This window comes from Macaca mulatta, chromosome 14 (genome assembly GCF_049350105.2).
Source record: "Macaca mulatta isolate MMU2019108-1 chromosome 14, T2T-MMU8v2.0, whole genome shotgun sequence".
Classification (NCBI taxonomy): domain Eukaryota; kingdom Metazoa; phylum Chordata; class Mammalia; order Primates; family Cercopithecidae; genus Macaca; species Macaca mulatta.
Window position 1 is genome coordinate 82760296 of NC_133419.1, and position 22095 is coordinate 82782390.

Here is a 22095-nt window from a genome sequence, read left to right on the forward strand (position 1 = left end):
CTAAAGGGCAAGTACCCCTATATTATCACTTGACTTCTTCGGAATTATCTGTGTATATTTCCATGTTTTCACTGGGTTAGGGACCATAAGTCATTTCAGCATTGCTCATCAAAACTTATGGCTGGCATGTATTAGACTTTAGGCAAAATCTAATTAAACCAAATTACACTAAACTCAGAGTTCAAATCTCTGGACTACACACACACACACACACACACAAACAAAAAACAATACAACAAAAAACAAACAAAAAAAACAAGCAAAAGAATGTCAGAATACCTAGGTCTAATCTCAGCTCTGTAACTATCTGAATGACTTTGGGAAAATCACATCTCTCCAGGCTTCAATTTCTCATATGAAAATGAATAAATTCATCGAACTTAAATTCTCTCAAGTGTCCCAGTTCCTGGTTCATAAATGATGCCTGGGCAGTGTTTAAGACAATATATTGATGGAGATTTCTCTGGCCTAGAGATCATTCTGGCTATGAAGTTATTTTGTCAATGGTTCCATCAGAAACATTATACTGAAGTGGCTCATAAATGTCTATGGGTAGTTAAAATACTGGAGGAGAGTCAAGGGAGATTTCTTGTTTCCATCAGTTCTACTGTCTACACATAACACTTTATAATAACTAATTCTAAGCAAAGGGTAACCAGAGAAGCCAACTCTTAAATTAGCCCATTGGTGACCTCTAGGGGCTGTTTGACTTTTTACAACTATATGAGAAATGAAAACATTTAAAATGTATACATTAATTCTAGTAGAATATTTCTCATTAGGTTTTCCCGTTTAGAAGGATTGCTGCTGGTAGTCCACACTTGCAAAAATAGTGAGTTGATGGAAAAGAAGATTTCTATTTTGCTTGTTTATATATTTGTTTTTTAGATTAGATTTTTGTTTAAACCCTATACAGGTTTAGAGCAGAGTTAGATGTTAAAGTTTGCTCCATTGGTGTAGTAAAAAAACCTAAGTGATACAGGCAGTCTTTTTTTGAGAAATCTACTAAAATCACTCACATATCGCCCCTAATCTCACATTCTACAGGACTGTCCTTCTTGTATTATAACACAGTTTTGTAAATACTGCTTGTCATTCCTCTAGACTTTTAACTACTGTACAATAGGTATTATCTCCATATCTCCAGGGCCTGGCATAGTGCTTGTCCTAGAGAAGCTTTTAAAAAGGGAATGACAATCATCTCTGATACAGAAATTGTCATGAGGATAATGTTGAGGCAGTGCATGTAAAGCAGCTTTGTAAGGTGCGATACAAATGCCACCTCATGTCATCATCCTTTCAGCTTGGTACACTCTAAGGAAGAGAAGCTCCTTATGCAAGGCATCTGCAGTGGCCAAGGGAGCAGCTGCTCACATCTTGTAGAACTGAGAAGAGTTTGATGTGATAACAGCAATTTCATGAGGGATCTAAATGTTTTCCTGGCTATAATCAGAACTTTGGTCAGGCAGATAAGACACCAGTAGTATTAGAAGAAAAATGGAGTGTAGGAAGCTACAAAATTAATTACAAAAGATGTGTTCACTCTTTGGGTACCTGTAGTACTATAAAAGATGAATTTCCCCATACTGTCATAAGTATTGGTGAATTTTAAATGTATATTTGAGATTTTGTTTCTTTGATTCAGCATTGCTCATCAAAGCTTATGGCTGGCATGTATTAGACTTTAGGTAAAATCTAATTAAACCAAATCACACAAAACTCAGAGTTCAAATCTCTGGACTACACAAAAAACAAAAACAAAAACAGAAAACAAAAAACAAACAACAAAAAAAAACAAGCAAAAGAATGTCAGAATACCTAGGTCTAATCTCAGTTCTGTAACTGTCTGAATGACTTTGGGAAAATCACATCTCTCCAGGCTTCAGTTTCTCATATGAAAATGAATAAATTCATTGAACTTAAATTATCTCAAGTGTCTGTTTAAGGTTTGTGAAACTCAAGTAGCTCTGCATTAAACACCTGGATGGAGCTTTAAGAATCCTCTAATGGGCTGCAGTATAATTGAATTGTTTTGGGAAAGAAACAGTATAGGCTCAAATGTAGAGGAATGAGAATACCAACATTTGTTGGTATGCACACTCTTGGCCTACGCCTTAAATGAACTCTAGATTTAAAAGACTTTTGAACATGTCAACTTGAATTTGCTACACACATTCCAAACTAGTCAAGTCCAGTATTGAGATAACTTTGACCCAAATCAGGTTTTGTTATTTAATTTTCTACCTAGTACTTGATACTGGTCATCCAAGTCAGAATTAGGAGTCATCTTTGCTCCCTCTTTACACGTACCAATAAAAATTCTCTCACTCCTTCTTGATTTACTATTATAGTCTCAGTTCAGTAATCACTTATCATCTAGGTTATTAAAATAGTCTTCAAATTGTTTATCTTGTCTCTAAAATGTAGCCATTCTCCTTTTTTCTACTTACCAAATTGTTGCCAAAGCAATTATCCCAGAACCCAAATCTTATCATTCTTGCTTCCTCCTTAAAAATGCTTCAAAGTTTCCTAATATCTTATAGACGACTCAAACATGCCTTAGTTTAGCACATAAGCTCTTTGCAATTTGAACCTTTTCTCATTTGCCACTCTGTCAATACTAATGCACTTTTGCTTCAACCTTTCAAAAAAAAAACTATTCCATTTCCTTTTGCTAGTTCACGACTCCTTGCTTTCAAGCTTGTTGGATCCATTGTTTGAAATGTCCTTTACCCTTTCTTTTTCTTGCTAATTTTACGTTTCCTTTAGCTCATAGCTTGTGTCACTGACTCTCCAAAGTCATACTCGTGACACCATGGGAGTGTTATAGATATCTCATTTATGTATTCCTTCGGCGTGTCATGAAAACCTCTAACACATTACAATATCATACTGTCTTGCAACTAGTTAATTGTCTGCCACGTATTCTGTCTCAAAAGAGGTCAATTATTTCAGGATGTCTTACAGATGGCTACACATTGTTCTCTGGATAAATTTTTTTTTTTTAATTCTTAGTATGACATACCAATTTTTTATACTAGTTTCCCTAACTTTATGGCATTATTTTCTTATAAACTTCTCACCTTACACCTTGTTTTCCAAGTCCAGTGAACCATTTTCAGTTCCCCAGTGTGTATCTTAATATACTCTATTAACTCTGCCTGAGATACCATATTCTGGCTTTCTTCACCCAATATTCAAGATTGTGTTCAAAAGCCTAGCAAGATCCTTTTCCTCCCAGTATGCCAAACTGACCTGCCACCCCACTATGGTCTCCATTCCTCTGTATGGAAATCATCAGTTTCACTTTCTGGCCCACTAAACTTGATGAAGCTCCAGAGGGGAGCTGACTGTTTTAAGTTCAGCATTCCCAGGTCCTATTCCTAACACATATTGGCCATAGAGTTTTGTAAATACTGTAAATACCCAGGAGTTAATGGCATAGACTTGGAGACAATGAAAGTGTTCAAGTCCTTCCCTGCCACTTTCTAATAATGTGATCTTGAGCATTTCTTAATTCTATAGACCTCAGTACATTCATGTATATAACTGGGATAAAAATATGTATCTTATAATGTCATTGTTAGACTACACAAAATATGACGTGTTAAGGAGTACTTTCTGTACCTGGCGCATAACAAGCACTAGCTGGTGGACTTAGTTACATGATGGCATTCAGTTACATTGTTGAATGAATGAAAGATTGAATGAGCTGCAGGAACAAGCAGTGGCTGGATAGCTTGATGTCAGTTTCCAGAAAAGAAGTGAGAAAAGTAGCCTGGGTAACAGAGAGAGAGACACACATGTCACACCGAGAGGCAGGTGTGCCTAGAATGGAGGGTTAATTGAATGTAGAATAAGAGATGACTGTGAATGCTTGATACTGTGGAAAGCTTGTCTTACTCTTAAATGTAAGGTGTTGTATAGACCACCCTAGGACCCTGAATTGCATCCTCAAATTGAACACTGAGAGTACAAATGCTCCTTCACAATTCTACCAGATTATTTGCTTCTGATAGTTCCTGAATTCGCTCTTCCTCAATCTTTCATCTCATTTTTACCCTCATTTTAGTCCCAGAAGGATAATCTAATGGGTCCACTAGACGCCCATTGTTATAATTACTTCTTTTCCACTCCCGTGACTGCGGTGGCATCTTTCACACTCCCTATGAGATGGGTGGGCAGACACAAAGTGATTGAAAGAAAGATATGTTTGTGCTGAGGAGTTGTCTAAGGAAGAAGTGCTCTTAGCCCAGAAATATCTACTATTTGTGTCCTGGATGGCATTTTTTTCCTACTTTTCTTTTTCAAATGAAGAAGAAATAAAAAAAAAAAATCAGCAAGCTCTGAAGGGTCTTATTCAGCTCCTGGATATCTCCAGGGCTAATCATTTGAGTATATTTTTCTCTTCCTCCTCCTCCTCCTCCTCCATCTTCTTTTTCTGTCCCTTATGTAGTTTTATCCCTTATAAACTAAAAGGATTTGCTTTGCTATTAATCATCTGCTGTTTTAGAGTTCTATAAATCTCTCTTTTATTTTTCCTGGTTATACCAGCAGTATAGAAGTTAGAAATAACGCACAATATAACAGCTACACACACACACACACACACACACACACACACACAAAAGAACTTGTACACACATCCAGAATCTATTGTTAGTTTGAAATATTGATCTTACAGAAGAACTGGAAATGGCCTAAAATAAAGCATTAGAGACTCCAGCCCACAAAAAAAGTACATGCAGGAACTTTGAAAAATGAATTGTCTTTTTCCCATTTCTAATACACTAGATTTTGTAGAGGATGACAAAGAACTCATGTCATGATTTCATCCACCTCTACTACTTGGAAGATGATGAGTCAGCTCCTTCCTCACAGTGGTTTGGAAGTTACTTTTCTGAGAATAAAGGCGTGAAATTTCCATGTTTCCAGGAAAACATACTTTGCATCATCCTTGGTATTCTAGACTCCAAATTGTATGAATGTTAAGATCAAATATTTATCATACTATATATAATTTGTTTATTTTTATATTACTCTACCCCAGACTGTGAAGCCTTTGCAGACAAGACAAGTTGATTTAATTATTATTTTCTTTAATGTATCAAACAATTGCATGGCTTTGTATGAACTAAGAGCCAGGCACTGTTCTGAGGGCTTTTCAAATATTATAACTCAATTGATTTTCTTAACCACCCTATGATTTACAGACTATTATTATCCCTATTTTCCAGATTGGAAACCTGATGCTCACAGGTATTAAGCAACTTTCCCAGGGTCATGGACCAATAAATGAAGAAAATGAGAATGACTGTCAGCCTTTAGGGCCTGTGCTTGGAAACTTCTCTTTGCTGCCTTTAATGATTATCAGTTGCACTCTAAAGTTAGCACAAAATCTGCCACATGTAAAACCCTCAATAAATGTTCAAAGAATGAATAATGTATTTGTTTTGGCTTTTAATTTCTGCTGATGTAAGTGTTTATATGTTTATTTTCTGTCTCCCACTAATCTATGAGCTCTCAGAGGACAGAAATCTTCTCTGACTTATAGTTGTATCTCCTAAAAATTATGCCTGGAAAAATATTCAACAACCATTTGTTCTATGAGTGAATGAGTGAGTAAGTAATCTTAATCTCAAAAATATAAAATTCCAGAGAAAGTGTCACCATCCCCTTTTTATATTAGTTGTCTATTGCTGCTGTAACAAATTACCAAATACTTAGTGGCTTAAGAAAATAATGTTATCTTACAATTCTGTATGTTAGGAGTCTGACATGCATCTCACTGGGATAAAATCAAGGTTTCAGCAGGACTGTGTACCTTTTTCAAGTTCTAAGGAGAATGTGCTTCCATGTCCTTTGCTTCTTCTAAATGACACCCACATTGCTTGGATCATGGCCCACTTCCATCATCGAATATGAGAACATTGCAACCTTTCATCCTCTCTTCTGTAGTCACATCTTCCTGACAGATTCTCTTCTGCCTCCTTCTTACGCTTTTACTCTGGGCCCTTTCAGTAATCCAGGATAATCTATTTTGAGGTCAATTGGTTAGAAACCTTAACTCCGGCCGGGCGCGGTGGCTCAAGCCTGTAATCCCAGCACTTTGGGAGGCCGAGACGGGCGGATCACGAGGTCAGGAGATTGAGACCATCCTGGCTAATATGGTGAAACCCCGTCTCTACTAAAAATACAAAAAAACTAGCCGGGCGAGGTGGTGGGCGCCTGTAGTCCCAGCTACTCGGGAGGCTGAGGCAGGAGAATGGCCTAAACCCGGGAGGCGGAGCTTGCAGTGAGCTGAGATCCGGCCACTGCACTCCAGCCTGGGCGACAAAGCGAGACTCCGTCTCAAAAAAAAAAAAAAAAAAAAAAAAAAAAAAAAGAAACCTTAACTCCATCTGCAACCTTAATTCCTTTTTGCCATTCAACCTAACATTTTCACAGCTTCCAGGGATCAGGAAGTGAATTCTGCCTACCATAGCTTTCCTCCTTTACAAATTTATCTGATCCGCCCATGCCCATTTTTTTTTTTTTTACTTCAGTTATAGAAAAATTCTCTCTCCTTATTTTTTTAGTTTCAGTGTGGTACCAGTCTCTTTCCAATTTGTATTAAAATTATATGTATATGTCTTAGCTCCTAAGAACACAATAGGACCTTTGATTGCAGGGAGATACAGACAACTTTGTACCTCACAGAATTTAACACACTGAAGACTTTGTACATAGATTTACCAATATTTGTCCATAGAGGAGCATCACAGAGTTTAATTATTTAAGCTACAATTTCTGGAAAAAACAGCCAAGTATGTACTAAGCACTAAATGGAAAAAAGAATAGTTGACGGCAGAGAGACAAAGACAGGATAAGAGGGATGTGTGTAAGAGATAAATTGTGTTGTGACAACAACAGTAATGTAAAACTCACATTTATTGTGTTATGCTCTGTACTGTTTTATTTACAACGCTAATGTAAACTGCATTAATCGACTGGGAGGTGGATTAATCTCATTATGTAGATTAGAAAACTGAAGCTAGAAAACCTAAGGGATGGCCCAAGAAGAGCACTTCGTATACATATATAATCCCTGAAAAAAAAGTGAATGTCATATTTATTTTACATCTGAATTTAACAAATTTCAGAAAAGTTGGTAATTTTCACATGGTTACACCTGTTTCAAGTGTCCAAGCTAGACTTAGAAGAAAAGTATTTCTGGTCCCAGAGAGTACTCAAACTCTTTCAAAGTTTAAGAGATGGCTCAAAAAGACATTATGCCCTTGACATAAAGACACAAGAAAAAGAGAGACCTTACATGACCACACCTATTTAGTTTATAAATTATAAGTTTATGATAAAAATAAATAACAACAATAGTTATGTCCTACCTCTATTGGGAAATTTTGTGGTTTTTTATTAACACCCTGTGAAGAAAATTATGATTATATTCCACATGATCCATAACTAAATAGGTTTATAAAAAAATTAAACAATGTATCCCTAAATTAGTGTATATATGTATATACACATATAGTTTGCTTTTAATAATAGCTTTATTAAGATACAATTTATGAATCAGAAAATTTATTATTTTTAAAGTATAGAATTCAGTACTTTTTAGTATGTTCAGAGTTCCACAGCCATCATCAGTATCTAATTTTAAAACACTTTTATTACTCAAAAATAAACCTCATAACCATTAGCAATTATTCCTCATCCCCTGCTCAAACCACAGCCTCATCCAAGCCCTGTGCAACCACTATTCTAATTTCTGTCTAGATATTCTATAATGTATATTTCCAATAAATGGATCATAAAATGTGTGGTCGTTTGTGATTGTCTTTGTTCAATTACAATAATGCTTTCAAGTTTCATTCATGTTATTGCATGTATCGTAGTTTATTACTTTTTAGGGCCAAAAATATTTTATTGTACAAATATTTCATTGTATAAAGAGCGAGTAAAAAAGAGAAAAAGAAAAAAGAAATGTGAGGAAAAAGAAGGGAAGATAAGAAGAGACAGGTGAGAGGAGGGGCAGACAGAGAGGGAAGAAGGCAAAAGAAGGAAAGAAGTTAACGAGAAAGGCAAAGAGGATGTGGTTTTAGTTATATGTGAGTGAAGAAAATTGAAAGCATGAGAAGATTAGTCTTGAATAGGTGGAGAGAGAGAGCTCATCCAACTTAAACAAAGTAAATGAGAATTGCAGTAGAAATAAGAAAAGTTTGGCAGCAGGGGAAGTTGAGTAGAAAGTCAATTGCTTCGTTGTTTTAATTTTCTTAATGAGATACATACAATCTAAATGGTTTGAAGCTTATTCAATTTTAACAAATGAGTATTGTTGATTGATGCTGTGTCTGGCTCTATTTGAAGCACAGTGAAGGGTCCAGGAGAAGTAAAAGCCATTGCTTAGGACATTCAACAGAATGCAAAATCATTAATCTTAGTATTTTTTTCTGAAAAATTCATATTTTAAGAATTTTATAGAATTGGAAATTAGTCTTAGAGTCTAACTTCCACTTATACATACTTGATCTCCCTTTTAACAGCATGCCTAGCAAGTGGGTTTTTAATTGCTACTTACATACTTTTAGAGGCGAGTAGCTCTTTTCCTCCTAGAACTCTTACCAAATGCTAAAGGAATAGGTTTTAAAGTGACATACTATCTGGGTTCAAATACTATTTCCACCACTTAAAAGATGTGTGACCTTGGGAAACTTTTTTAAATTAAGTTTAGCCTAGAGCTGCCTTCTTACATACTTTACATTCAGCCTAAAGTTTTCTCTGAACCTAGTGAGCTATAACTTAACTGGATACGTAAACAAGATGGTAACCTGCTGTTGTAACAGTAAGCCAAGTCTCAGCTAATCATAGCCACCATACTTCAACCACATATCACTCACAGGCAGCCAATTGTTATTCAAACCATGTTCAAATAAGGCAAACATGGAATAGTAACTAATTTGACTGTTTCTGGACCTCACTTTCAATTTTTTTGTACTTTCCTTTTTCTGTTCCTAAATATTCTCCAACCATGCCACAGTGCCTAAGTCACTGAATCTATTCTTGTTCAGGGGCTGCCCAATTCTTGAATTGTTCTGTGTTCAATTAAATTGTTTAATTTGTCTAAAATTTTTATTTTAACCTCCTCCATGTGAGTTTTCTTACCTATCAAGTGGGAATAATGAAAATACTAACACAAAGGACTGTTATAAGGATTCAATGAGTTAATACGTGTAAAGAACTTGGAGCAGCCTAGTGTAAGGGATCAAATCTCTCACTCCAAGATACACCACTTTGGCATAAGAACTATTTTAAACTGAAAACAACTGAGGAACAGCAGATGCCAAAGAAAGCTCTCTGCTCTCTCCTTACACCATTTGCCTAATAGCAATGTTAGACTTAGCCCAGAGACAGAACAAGATAAATTTACGTAATAAACCTTACTAAAATAACATTTTAATCTCCCATTAGTTTCCCATATTTACATACCTTCTTGCAGTTTGCCACCCTTGGAAGCCTAAAACCCTTTTCTTTGTCTTGTCACTTCTCTACAAAGTTATTACTCTTATTAAGACACTATTTTATCTATTGCCATATCACCCTAAAGGCATTCAAAAAGATCTTATTTCTCCTTTGCTTATGAAGTTTAGTTTGGCCGGATGTTAAATTCCAAGTTGGAAATTCTTTTCTTTAAGAACATTGAATATTGACTCCCATTCGCTTCTGATTTGTAGGGTTTCCACTGAGAGCTCCACTGTTAATCTGATGGGATTCCCTTTGTAGGTGCCCTGGCCTTTCTCTGGCTGCCCTTAACATTTTTTCTTTCATTTTGACATTGAAGAATCTGATGATTATGTGTTTTGGAGTTGATCTTCTCATGGAGTATCTTACTGGGGTTCTTTGCATTTCCTGAATTTGAATGTTGGCCTCTTTTGCTAGGTTGGGGAAATTATCTTAGATGATATCCTGAAGTATGTTTTCCAACTTGGTTCCATTTCCCTATCTCTTTCAGTTACCGCAATCAGTTGTAAGTTTGGTCTCTTTACATAACCCTGTATTTCTTGAAGATTTTCTTCATTTCTTTTCATTCTTTATTTTCTATTATCATCTGTCTGTCTTATTTCAGAAAGATAGTCTTCAGGCTCTGAGATTCTTTCCTCTCCTTGGTCTATTCTTCTATTGCTACATGTGGAGTCTCAGGCAGACTCCAGCCTGTTGCCATTGGCTGGCTGGAATTCCAAGCCAGTGGGTTTTAACTTGTGAAGTGCTATGGAAATGGGGCTCACAGAACAATTCTAATGACTCCCTGGATTCAGCACCCTTCCTAGGGCTATGTACAGATGGATCTCCCACCTTTCCAGGGACCCCAAGGCCAGAGTATGTAAAACTCCTGGGTCTCTGAGTGTGCCTGAGTGGCTGCTCTGCTGAGACTCCCCACAGCTCCATGTGTCAGACACTAGGCCCTGAGGTCATGGGCTCACAAGGGGATCTCCTGATCCACGGGTTGCAAAGATCAATAGGAGGAAGCATGGCTTCCCGGGCAGGGTCACACAATCACTCACCATGTTCTTTGGCTGGGGGAGTGGGTTCCTTTGGCTCTGTTCCTTTGGCTCTGTTCATTCCTTTAGCTCTGTTTGCTCTGTTTGGCTCCCAGGTGGGCCATTGCCTCACCCTGCTTTTCTTCGTTCTCCATGGGTCAAGTTGTTTGCCTAGTCAGTCCCAATGCAAGAACCTGGATATTTCAGTTGAAGGTGCTGAATTCACTTGCCCCTTTCATTCCTCTCCATGAGTGCCATGAATCGCAGCTGCTTCTAATCAGCCATCTTGACCCCCCACTTCTTCATTTTTATTACAAATAAGGTAATTACATAAAGGTTTGGCTGTATTTCTGATGATTTTCTCAGACCCAATTACTAGAAACAAAATTATTACCTATAAATTATGTAAAATGATTTTCTGTTCTGCCATCACATTCTCAACAAGTTTTGTTATTTTTATCTTTACTGATCTGAGGAGACATTTAAATAATATTTTACCTCATAAGTTTTTAGATTATGGGTTTTAAAAGTAGGGTTCTTCTCAGAGCTTCAAAATGTGCATTAGAAATTTTAAAAAGGAAGGGATTGTATTCAGTGTATTTCAAGGTAGTTGTCCATGAAACTCTTTTCTATTATGGGCAACATGTTTTGGGGAAGTCGGTATTGGAGCACTGAAATTGTTCCAGTTCTAATTGTCCAGTTGTAAACAGCAGAAAAGGTAGGCATTTTTACAAATGAAGGATCCTTTTTAAAAGATGATGCTTCCTGCAGAATAATGAAGGAAGACAATTTAACACTTCCAATAACAACAAAAAAAGAAAGAGGTAATTCAACTGAGGCTCTACACTAATAAACACCTCAGAAAGTAAAAATTACCATAGGCCAGAACAATTATCTCTTAATTAGGAGGCTCCATGGAAACCTACCAGCCTAAAAGCATTAGGAACTGCTAGAAAACATGAATATATTTTGACTGGAATATTAAAAAATTTAATAAAGACGTTAAGATTACTGTAATTAAATGTTCTTTTAATGTAATCATCTCTCCAGAGTTGAGAAAAAATACCGCATATAAAGCTGTATTCTGAATAATCACAGACAAATAGAAAAGAATTTGTGAAAAAAATAGAAAGAAGAACCTAGTTTAAGTTTAGCCAGTAATATTGTTGCTGTAACATTGAGCAAAACTTTACAGCCCATCTGTCTGTTTTCTCTCTTATAAGATGAAGACAATAATGCTACCAGCATTAGTGTTTCTGTGGCATGAAAGAAGAGATTTAGTAGCATACTAACAACTACAAATTTGACAAATCACAGTTATTTTCTGATCATACATGGACAAAATTGATAGAAAGTACATATTTTGTAAGGCATAGTCACAAAGGGTACAATTCCTTTGGGCATAAAAGTTATTCTCTTCTTACTGAACCAAAACAGTATTTGCTAGTCTGTATAAATTCAACTATGGCAGTATTCGGTAAGCACTTTTCATGTGTTTAAATTTAGATTAATAACCGTCAAATAATATAAAAGCTCCCTGTCTAATTACAGAAGATACACATTAGACTCCTAGCCTGATTTTTTTTTTAACTTTTACATTCAGAGGTACATGTGCAGTTTATATAGGTAAACCCATGTCATGGGGGTTAGTTTTACAGATTATTTTGTCACCCAGGTATTAAACCTAATATCTATTAGTTATTTTTCCTGATCTTCTCCCTCCTCACACTCTCCACCCTCGAATAGACCCCAATATCTCTTGTTCTCCTCTATATGTCCATGCATTCTCACTCATCATTTACCTCCCTCTTATAAGAGAGAACATGTGGTATTTGGTGTTCTGTTTCTGCATTAGTTAGCAAAGGATAATGGCCTCTAGCTCCATCCATGTTCCTACAAAGGATATAATCTAATTATATTTTATGGCTGCATAGCATTCCATGGTGTACATGTACCACATTTTCTTTGCAGTCTACCATAGATGGATATTTGAGTTGATTCCATGTCTTTGCTGTTGTGAATAGTGCTTCAATGAACATATATGTACCTGTGTCTTTTTGAGAGAATGATTTATATTCCTTTAGTTATATACCCAGTAATGGGACTGTTGGATTGAATGGTGGTTCTGTTATTAGCTCTTTGAGAAATCACCACATTGTGTTCCACAATGGTTGATCTAATTTACACTGCCCCCAACAGTATATAAGCATTACCTATTCTCTTCAACCTCACCAGCATCTGTTATGTTTTTCACTTTTTAATAATTGCCATTCTGACTGGTGTGAGATGGTATCTCACTATGGTTTTGATTTGCATTTATGTAATGATCAGTGTTATTGAGCTTTTCATCCTATGCTTGATGGACACATATATGTCACTGTTCATGTCCTTTGTCCACTTTTTAATGGGATTGCTTGTTTTGTTTTTATAAATTTGTTTAAGTTCCTTATAAACGTTGGACATTAGACTTTAGCAGATGCATACTTTGTAAATATTTTCTCCCATTCTGTAGGTTGTCTGTTTATTGATAGTTTCTTTTGTTGTGCAGAAGCTCTTTAGTTTAATTAGATCCTGTGTGTCAAGATTTTTCATTAGTTGCTATTGCTTTAGTGTCTTAATAATTAAATCTTTGCCCATTCCTATGTCCAGAATGGTATTGCCTTGTTGTTTTCCAGCATTTTTATAGTTTGGGGGTTTTTACATTTAGGTATGTAATCCATCTTGAGTTAATTTTGTATATGGTGTAAGGAAGGGGTCTAGTTTCAGTATTCTGCATATGCTAGCCTGATCTTTTTATGGCCTAGTGAACTGGGACAAGTCACTTCCTTTCTCTGCTTCTTCCATTTTATCTGGTAATATATTCTACTTTTCCAGGTCCTTGAGAGGATAAAATTAGATAGTGTAGAAGAAAATATCTTATAAGCAATAAGGTATTTACAAATGTCAGTAATTTTTCAAGGGAAATTGAAAAATAAGATCTGAACTTTATTACTATCATTGTCACAAGGTCCCTTTATGTCTAGACACTAAAATCACTGAAAATCTAGTTAGAAAACATTTATCTTTCTCTTCTCTTATAAAATGCTCAACAAGCAATCATTCATGCATAAGCACTCAGAGGTTTTTTTCAGGTCTGACTTAAATCTCCTTTTTTTCCTCTTCTCTCATTTCCATTAATCAAAACTGTGCAATCTCTTACCCTGTTTCTTCACTAAATAATGATGTTAATAGTTGTAGTATTATCATACAATCTACCTGTGATAGATACGACTTTTCTCATTGTCCCTGTAGTAGTATGAATATCTCTGTTGCTTTCCATGTGACTTTTAAATACTACTCACACAAGGTGTGGAATTCATTTCCTCAACCTATTAATGTTGAACTTAACCATATGACTTGCTTAGGCCAATGCAATGTGGAAGGAAATTTTCATGTGCCAATTCTGGCCAAGGCGTCAAAAGATAGCATATATTGTTATTGTTTTTCTTGGGATCATGTTATCTGAGAAGAACATATCCCAAAAAGCACCTATTGCAAAGATAATATGGAAAAATATGGAGCATGCTAGTTGAAGGTTTAAACTTCAAGAAATTTCCAAACTGCTTTTCGAAACAATCTTTTCATTTTACATTCCCATCAGCAATGTATGATTGTTTCAGTTGCTGCCCATCCTACACTTCTAATTATCTGTCTTTTTAATCTTAGGCATCCTAATGGATGTGTATCAAACATTTGTGATTTCAATTTGTATTGTCCTGATGACTAAAGATTTTGAGCAAATTCTTACATGCTAATTGGGCCTGTATATAACTGCTTTTGTAAATGTCTTTTCAAATCTTTTTATTGTTTTTTGCTTGTTTGTCTTCTTATTATTGGGTTGTGTTTTCCATGTATTCTGGATAAAAGCCCTTTATTACATACATGTAGATGTACAGTACAGATGCACTGATGTGTGTGTGTGTGTGTGTTTATGACCTATAAACGGAACTATTATATACTGCCACACAGATCTCTGAAACGGTTCATTCTTCATCAATTTGCTTTCTTTCTTTTCTTCATGTTGCTTAATTTCAATTGATTTATCTTCAAGTTCACTAATTCTTCTTACATCAATGTTTTTGGGCTATCTCAACTAATTTTTTATTTAAGTTTTGTACTTAGATCTAGAATTTCCCTTTTTAAAGTGTTCATATCTTTTGAGATTTCCTATATGCTTACTCATTAAAATGTTTCTTTAATTCTTTGAATATAGGTATTTTTAATCATATAAACATATTTATAATAGATGACTTGATGTTTGTCTGCTAATGCAACATCTGTGGCCTTTCAGAGGTATTTCAGAAAGCAGCAAACTCAAGTCTTAACTTATGCAGCTCTATCTTTCCAGGTTAGAGTCTACTCTGATTCCTGCCTATGTTACTTTGGGTTCCTAGGGTTTCCATCTTGTTAACATAGCAGTACGGACAGAGAGCAAGGCAAAGTTTTGAACAGATTTGGGGTTTCTTTCCCTTCTACATTTGTCTCATCTCCATAATTTCATCCAACCCTGATCTCTAAATTTGTTACCACAAGTTGATCTGGCTGTGGATTTCTGCTGCCATTACCAGGACACTGAGAAATATCCTCAGGGGGAAGAAAATTAGCCAAATCCTCAGACCTCTTGGTATTGCAGTTGAAGTTTCTCCGGAGTAAACTCTTTTCTAGGTTCTATTTGCTTTTGGATGTTCTGGTGCCTTTAAATATATTTTTAAAAATATTCCTCTGATATATAACCTTTGACAAGGTTTAATTATGACTCATTCCACCAACATTACCAGAATTCACTCTAATATTTCATTTTAACTTAAAATACTTAAAAGATACTTATTTAGGTCAAAGATTTTTATTTGTTTCTAGCCTGCTGATTAGATTCTGGCTATTATTCTTGCATAAATCATAGCCATAATTGGTCTTTGTTAATGTCTAGCTTTTGTTACTTTGAAGTGGAATGATAATTTAAAATATTTCTGAAGCTATCTGAATGCCAAATCCTAGCTGTTAATGATGTTTCCAATCATTTACCACTGTCTTACTCACCCAAAGTTGTGTAATTTTTGTGCTTCATATATATATATATCCTTTCCATAACGCTCAGAATTATTTCCATGCTCATGTTTTATCAAGCTCTTTTAAATTTAATTAAATCCTATAATTACAATAAACATCCTATAATTACAATACCAAGTACAACCAGATAAATAGTTTTTGAAAACAGCACCCGAATTTTGGCTTGCAAAAAATTATTTTTGCAGGATTAAGTATGTGCTCATCCTAAAGAATACAAGTACCAAGAGTTCAGTGGTTGGTCATCAATCAGTATATTTTACAGAAGAGATAGAGACAGATGGTTAATTGAATGAGTTAGTTAAATGAAATTCCACTAAGAATTAGTTAAATGAAATTCTACTCTACTACTCTCCGCATTTTGAATCTAAAGAATATGATGTTCAGAAAGAGTGGTAATTTTTCCAAAGTCATACAACTGGTGGGTGACAAATCGGCATTGGAACTGAGGTCCTCTTTCTGATCTTGGGCTTTCCCTATATATTTCATTTTGCTGAAAACCAATTTTGTACTCTGTGCGTCATTTGGGTGACAAAATGCACTTCCTAAGTCACCATATAAAAACATGCCCGAGGAAAAGAAAAGATGTCTTTTTTTTTTGTAATCTATGGTGTTCGATTATTCAGTAAGTTGTTGACATTCAATCTATTGTAGATTAGATTAAAAATGCACCAGGGACTCTTGCAACACAGCTGAAAATTGCATCTACCTACATGAAGCAATTGACTGAATGACAACATTTTCAACATAATCTAGTTAAACTGAAATTAAACCTTACAGATATTAGCCTTTCTATTTCTTTTCTATACTGAAATCCAGCCAGGCCACTCATTTCCTTTTGACTACTTATTTAAACATGTTTCCAAATTGCTAAACACACATTGCATTTGGCTGAATAATTGTACAAATTTTACAGTGGAAAAACGTAATGCCAGCAAAGTCATTCTCCTGAACTATAAAATGTTGCTTTGCATTCATCCCTGAGGTAAATAGTATTTTTAAAGTATATATTTCTGTATCTGTATTTATCTAAATATATGTAATATATCAATATATATTAAAACCTTTGTCTTGCTTTTTTATAATGACTATGGAAATGTGACATGACATAAATGTTCTTAGCTCTCTTCAATCAAAAATCTTGCATCCTGTAAATTATCATTTATAGAAAAGACAAAAAGATTCTTAAATAGTTAAAGTTAGGAGCTATTTTAGGTACCATTTAATCCAGTGGTTTTCAGTTTTGTATTTCTATATTCCTAGTAATTCTTTAGTTAAAGTATTCTAAAATCTATTTTCAAATTTTCCAAAAACAATTATAAAAAGTATACATTTACCTTTGTTAAGGTCCATAAGGTAGAAAAAACACCAAGGCAAAGTTAACTTAGAGCAGCAACATGTAAAAAATATATGCTACAATTGATATAAATTTAAATAACCACTAATTAATAAATTCATTCTTATGGAAACAGTCTTCCAAAATACAGGATTGAAAGAGTAGTAAAATTTGAGTGCAAGGTGGCAGTCTTCCCCTGATAGAACCATCAATTTGAATAACCATCCACATTTGAAAATACCTTTACAAGAGCTAAGAGTTCCAGGGCAGAGATTATTGCACCTGGATAGAGAACAGAAATGAGAGAAGACACATTGAAGAGGACAGCAAGAAATAGAAAGGACAGTTTCACATTAACCACATCACTCCTCCCCCACCCCCACAGAGCACAGAGAGAGATATCCTCCATGTGGGGAAAGAAGAATGAAGTAACACCTGACTTTGCCTTAGACCTCAACACCAGGTCTCTCCTCAGTGAACCCTGGTACCAGGCAGCCCCCCATGTCCCCCGGTTCCAGGATGGTACCTGTGGACCCAGGCTCTAGGCCAACCCCAAAGACCCATAGTCCAGAACTGTTCCAGCACCAGGCCAGCCTCAGTGGCCATAAGCCATAGGCCAGGTCTTATATTCCCCACTAGGTCAACACTCAGGCTCCAGGCAAGCCTCTACACACCCAGGCCCCAAACCTTTCCCAGCTCCAGGATGACCCCCATTCACCCAGATTGCAGTCCAGCACCTATCAACCCAAATTTCATGCCTGTCCCTGTGGACCCAGTCTCCAGGTCCAGTCTCATGAACCCAGTAACTAGGCTGCCCCTGTGGGCTACAGGTACCAGCACCTTTAAAATATACCACATACAAAATTAACACAAAATGGATCAAAGATCTAAATGTAACACCCAAAACTATAAAACTCCTAGAATAAAACACACTGAGAAAAGCTTCATGACACTGGGTTTGGTAATGATTTCTTAGATATGACACCAAAGTCACAAACAACAAAAGCAAAAGTAGACAAATGGGACTACAAAGAGTTTAAAACTTCTGCCAAGCAAAGGAAGCAATCCCCAGAGTCAAAAGTTAATCTATGGAGTGGGAGAATATATTTGCAAAGCATGTATCTGATAAGGGATTAATATCAAGAATATATTAAAAACTCATACAACTCAACAACAACAAAATAACTAATTAACAGATGAAGAATTTGAATAGATGTTTTTCCAAAAAAGAGACACAAATGGTCAACCAGGCTATGAAAAGATGCTCAACACCACTAATCATCAGGGAAATGAAAATCAAAACTATGACATAACACCTCACAACTGTTAGGGTGGCCACCATCAAAAGAATAAAAAATAATAAGTTTTGATAAAGATGCAAAAAAATTGGAAGTCTTATACAATGTACAGTATGATGACTATGGTACATAATAAATGTATTGCATACTCAAAATTTACTTAAAGTAGATTTCAGGTGTTCTCCCTACACATACACACATAGTGCTAACTATGTGAGAGATAGATTTGTTAATTTGCTGGACTACTGTAATCATTTCATAATGCTTCATTTCATTAGTAATCATTTCACTAATATGTTTCAATATGTAAAAATATCATGTTGTCCACCTTAGATATATAAAAGTTTCATTTAAATATAAAATAAAACAAGTGCTGGTGAGGATGTGTAGAAATTAGAACACTTGAATACTCCTGGTGGGAATGCAAAATGATGTAGCCATTATGGAAAGTAATACGGAAATATCTTTAAAAATTAAAAACAGAACTACCATATAATCCAGCAATCCCACACCTGGGTATTATCCAAAATAATTTTTGAGAAAGTTTTTTGTAAAGATATTTGCACACCCATGTTCATCACAGCATTGTTCACAATAGCTAAGAGATGGAGGTGACCCAAATGCTGATCAACAGATGAATAGGTAAAGGAAATACGGTTTATATGAATATTTGAATATTATTCAACCTTAAAAAAAAAAAAAACTCTGTCATATGCTATAACATGGCTGAAACTTGAGAGCATGTGCTAAAATACATCAGTCACAAGAAAACAAATACCACATGATTCCACTCAGAGGAGGTATTTCATGAGTAATGAAAATCATAGAAATAGACAGTAGAATGCTGGTTACCAGGAGCTGGGGAGAGTAGGAAAAGGAAAATTGTTGTTCAATGAGTATAGAGGTTCTGTTTTGCCTAATGAAGAACTTCCAGAGATTTTCTGTACAACATTGTGCTTATAAGTTAATACTAATGTGCTAAACATTCAAAAATGGTTAAGACGATAAATTTTATGTTTTTAGCACACTTACACACACAACCATACACACGCACACACACAAAGAGAAATTAGTACTTGCCTAGTGATGCAGATGGCTAGGAAAGAAGAGAAAAAGAGACTACAGGAGGACATGTGGAAATATCCAATATAATACCTCCGACTACACAGCAGAATTTTCTTTAAAAGTATCAGTTTTAAAAAACAGAACTATCAAAATACCAGAAGAAAACCTGGACAAATTCTTGTATATCCATATAATGAGGAGTCCTTTGTATGTGTCTCTGAATAAATAAACTATAAAGAAAGACTGATAATTAAATTCCCTGAGTTTTAAAAGTTTTTTTAAATTAAATGAACAAAAACACCACAGGCAAAATCAAAAAACAATTCATAAACTGGGAAAAAAACTTGAAATTCATATAGTAGGAAAAAGCAATTCTAACACATAAACAACTTTCTTAAATTTAGATGAGGACAAACAACCCAATGAAAAAGAGCTCAAAAGACGTGGAGAGTCTATATAAAAATAAATATTAATGGTCATTAGACACATGTAAAAGTTCTCAGCTTTACTCAGAATAAGAGATGCGAAACACAGACACTGTTTTTCACCTGTCAAATTTGCAAAAATTCAAATGTGCCAACACATTGTTGGGCTATGATACAAAGTAATCAAGGTTTTACTTGCTATGGGGAATATAAAAATGGAGTAAATCCTATGTAGGGCAAATAAACAACAGTTTTAAAAGTAACATACACATTGACCCTTTGCCTGGCAATTGCACTTCTTGAAATTTTTTCTAAAGATATCCTATTCACAAACAAAATAATACATTTATAAGGATACACATTACAGCATTGTTTATAAGAGCAAAGAATTTATCATAAGCCAATGTCCAACATAAGATTAAATAAGTGTGTGTATATGTGTACATGTGAGGGAAGGGAGGAACACATATACACACACATTCAAGCATCACCTATACTCCACAGTCTTGAATCTCATGCATTAACCTTATAAACCTAGTTGTGGTTTCTGAGCACTTTCTGCTTAATCACATTTTGAGTCTTTATACTTCTTGTTTCCTTCACCTTTCCTTTTAACCTTTCTCTTTCTGTTTTGTTAACCCCTCTTTTTTAAAACCCTCTATAAAACTCCTATTTACCCTGATGAGATATCATCTCTCTTGGGACACATTTCACGACTTTTCAAATAGATCACTCACCTTTCCACAGATGACTGTTGAAAATAAACATAAGGTAAGACTTTTCTTAGCTTACTTTCAACCTGATGGTTCATTCAAATGAATATAGAAGAAAAAGGTAGTATAAAAGTAGTTCACATATTTACTCTCATCTCTTAGAGAATATAAAGGGAACCCACTCACAACCTGGTATTACTTATTAAAATTTATTAAAGTTATGAAGAATAGTAGAGTAAGTTCAGAGGACAGAAAGTAACCAGGGTGGTAGACTGCAAGCTTTATTTAGGCAAAGTTGACTACCAAGATTTGTTTTGACATTTCTTTCTCTTCCAAAAGTAAAACATATGTGAAATATGCTAGAAATCCTTCCCAATGCTTTCTCTATTCCTAAAACTTTCCATCCAAATCTCTCTGATTTCCCTATATTTTGTTCCTGTCACAGATACCTTCGGAATTTCTACTTCCACCCATGCCAAAGCAATTCACCTTCTAGGGCAATTAGAAAAAACAAACTGAGGCCGGGCGCGGTGGCTCAAGCCTGTAATCCCAGCACTTTGGGAGGCCGAGACGGGCGGATCACGAGGTCGGGAGATCGAGACCATCCTGGCTAACACGGTGAAACCCCGTCTCTACTAAAAAATACAAAAAACTAGCCGGGCGCGGTGGCGGGCGCCTGTAGTCCCAGCTACTCGGGAGGCTGAGGCAGGAGAATGGCGTGAACCCGGGAGGCGGAGCTTTCAGTGAGCTGAGATCCGGCCACTGCACTCCAGCCCGTCCGGCCACTGCACTCCAGCCTGGGCGACAGAGCCAGACTCCGTCTCAAAAAAAAAAAAAAAAAAAAAAAAAAAAGAAAAAACAAACTGAATGCTTTCTAGTCCCTTCTGCACCACATGAAGGGAAACATCTAGCAATCTCTCACCATTAGATAATAAAAGTGCTTGTTTCATTATCTTTACCCCTGATCACATCACATGGCACTTCAGTTATCTGTTCCATGTCAGTCACCACTGAAACAGTATGTTCTCCTAGAACACAGACATCCTGTCTCATTGACCTCTATAGCCTACTGTTAGTACAGCCCGTACTACCAAGTGGACACTTAAAAAAATCCCAACCTAAGACAAAGAAAATTTTCTTTTGTCCTCGGTATCAAAATTGTAAGAACAGATTCTTATAATTCAGAGGAGGTAGATAAAATCATAAGAATTTTTGTGTGTAGCGGGGGAAGGTATCTTTCAGTGCTGGTGGCAGAGAAGAAAGGAGACAAGCCCTCAAGTTGTGAAAAATCAGCTTACCTGACATCATGGTCCAGGAGAGATATTCCCTGGGTACTGTTTAGGGGTAGGGCAGATGAGGTTACCTATCTTAGAACACAGATACTTGAAGTAAATAAAATAATCTAAAAGTGGTTTTGAAAAGAACCATCTCACTCCAAAGAACAAGTGGTGCTGGTTTAAACCTCTGCTAACTTCCCCATTTGGTCTAATTTTAAACATGGGAGTTCATTCTTGCAGTTTTAGCTCCTTGGCCTGTGGGAACCACAAAGGCACAGACTTCTGGGAAAAAGAAAGTAATAGAGACAAGTTGTAAACAAGGTTGGGAAGTCTGACAAGGCTT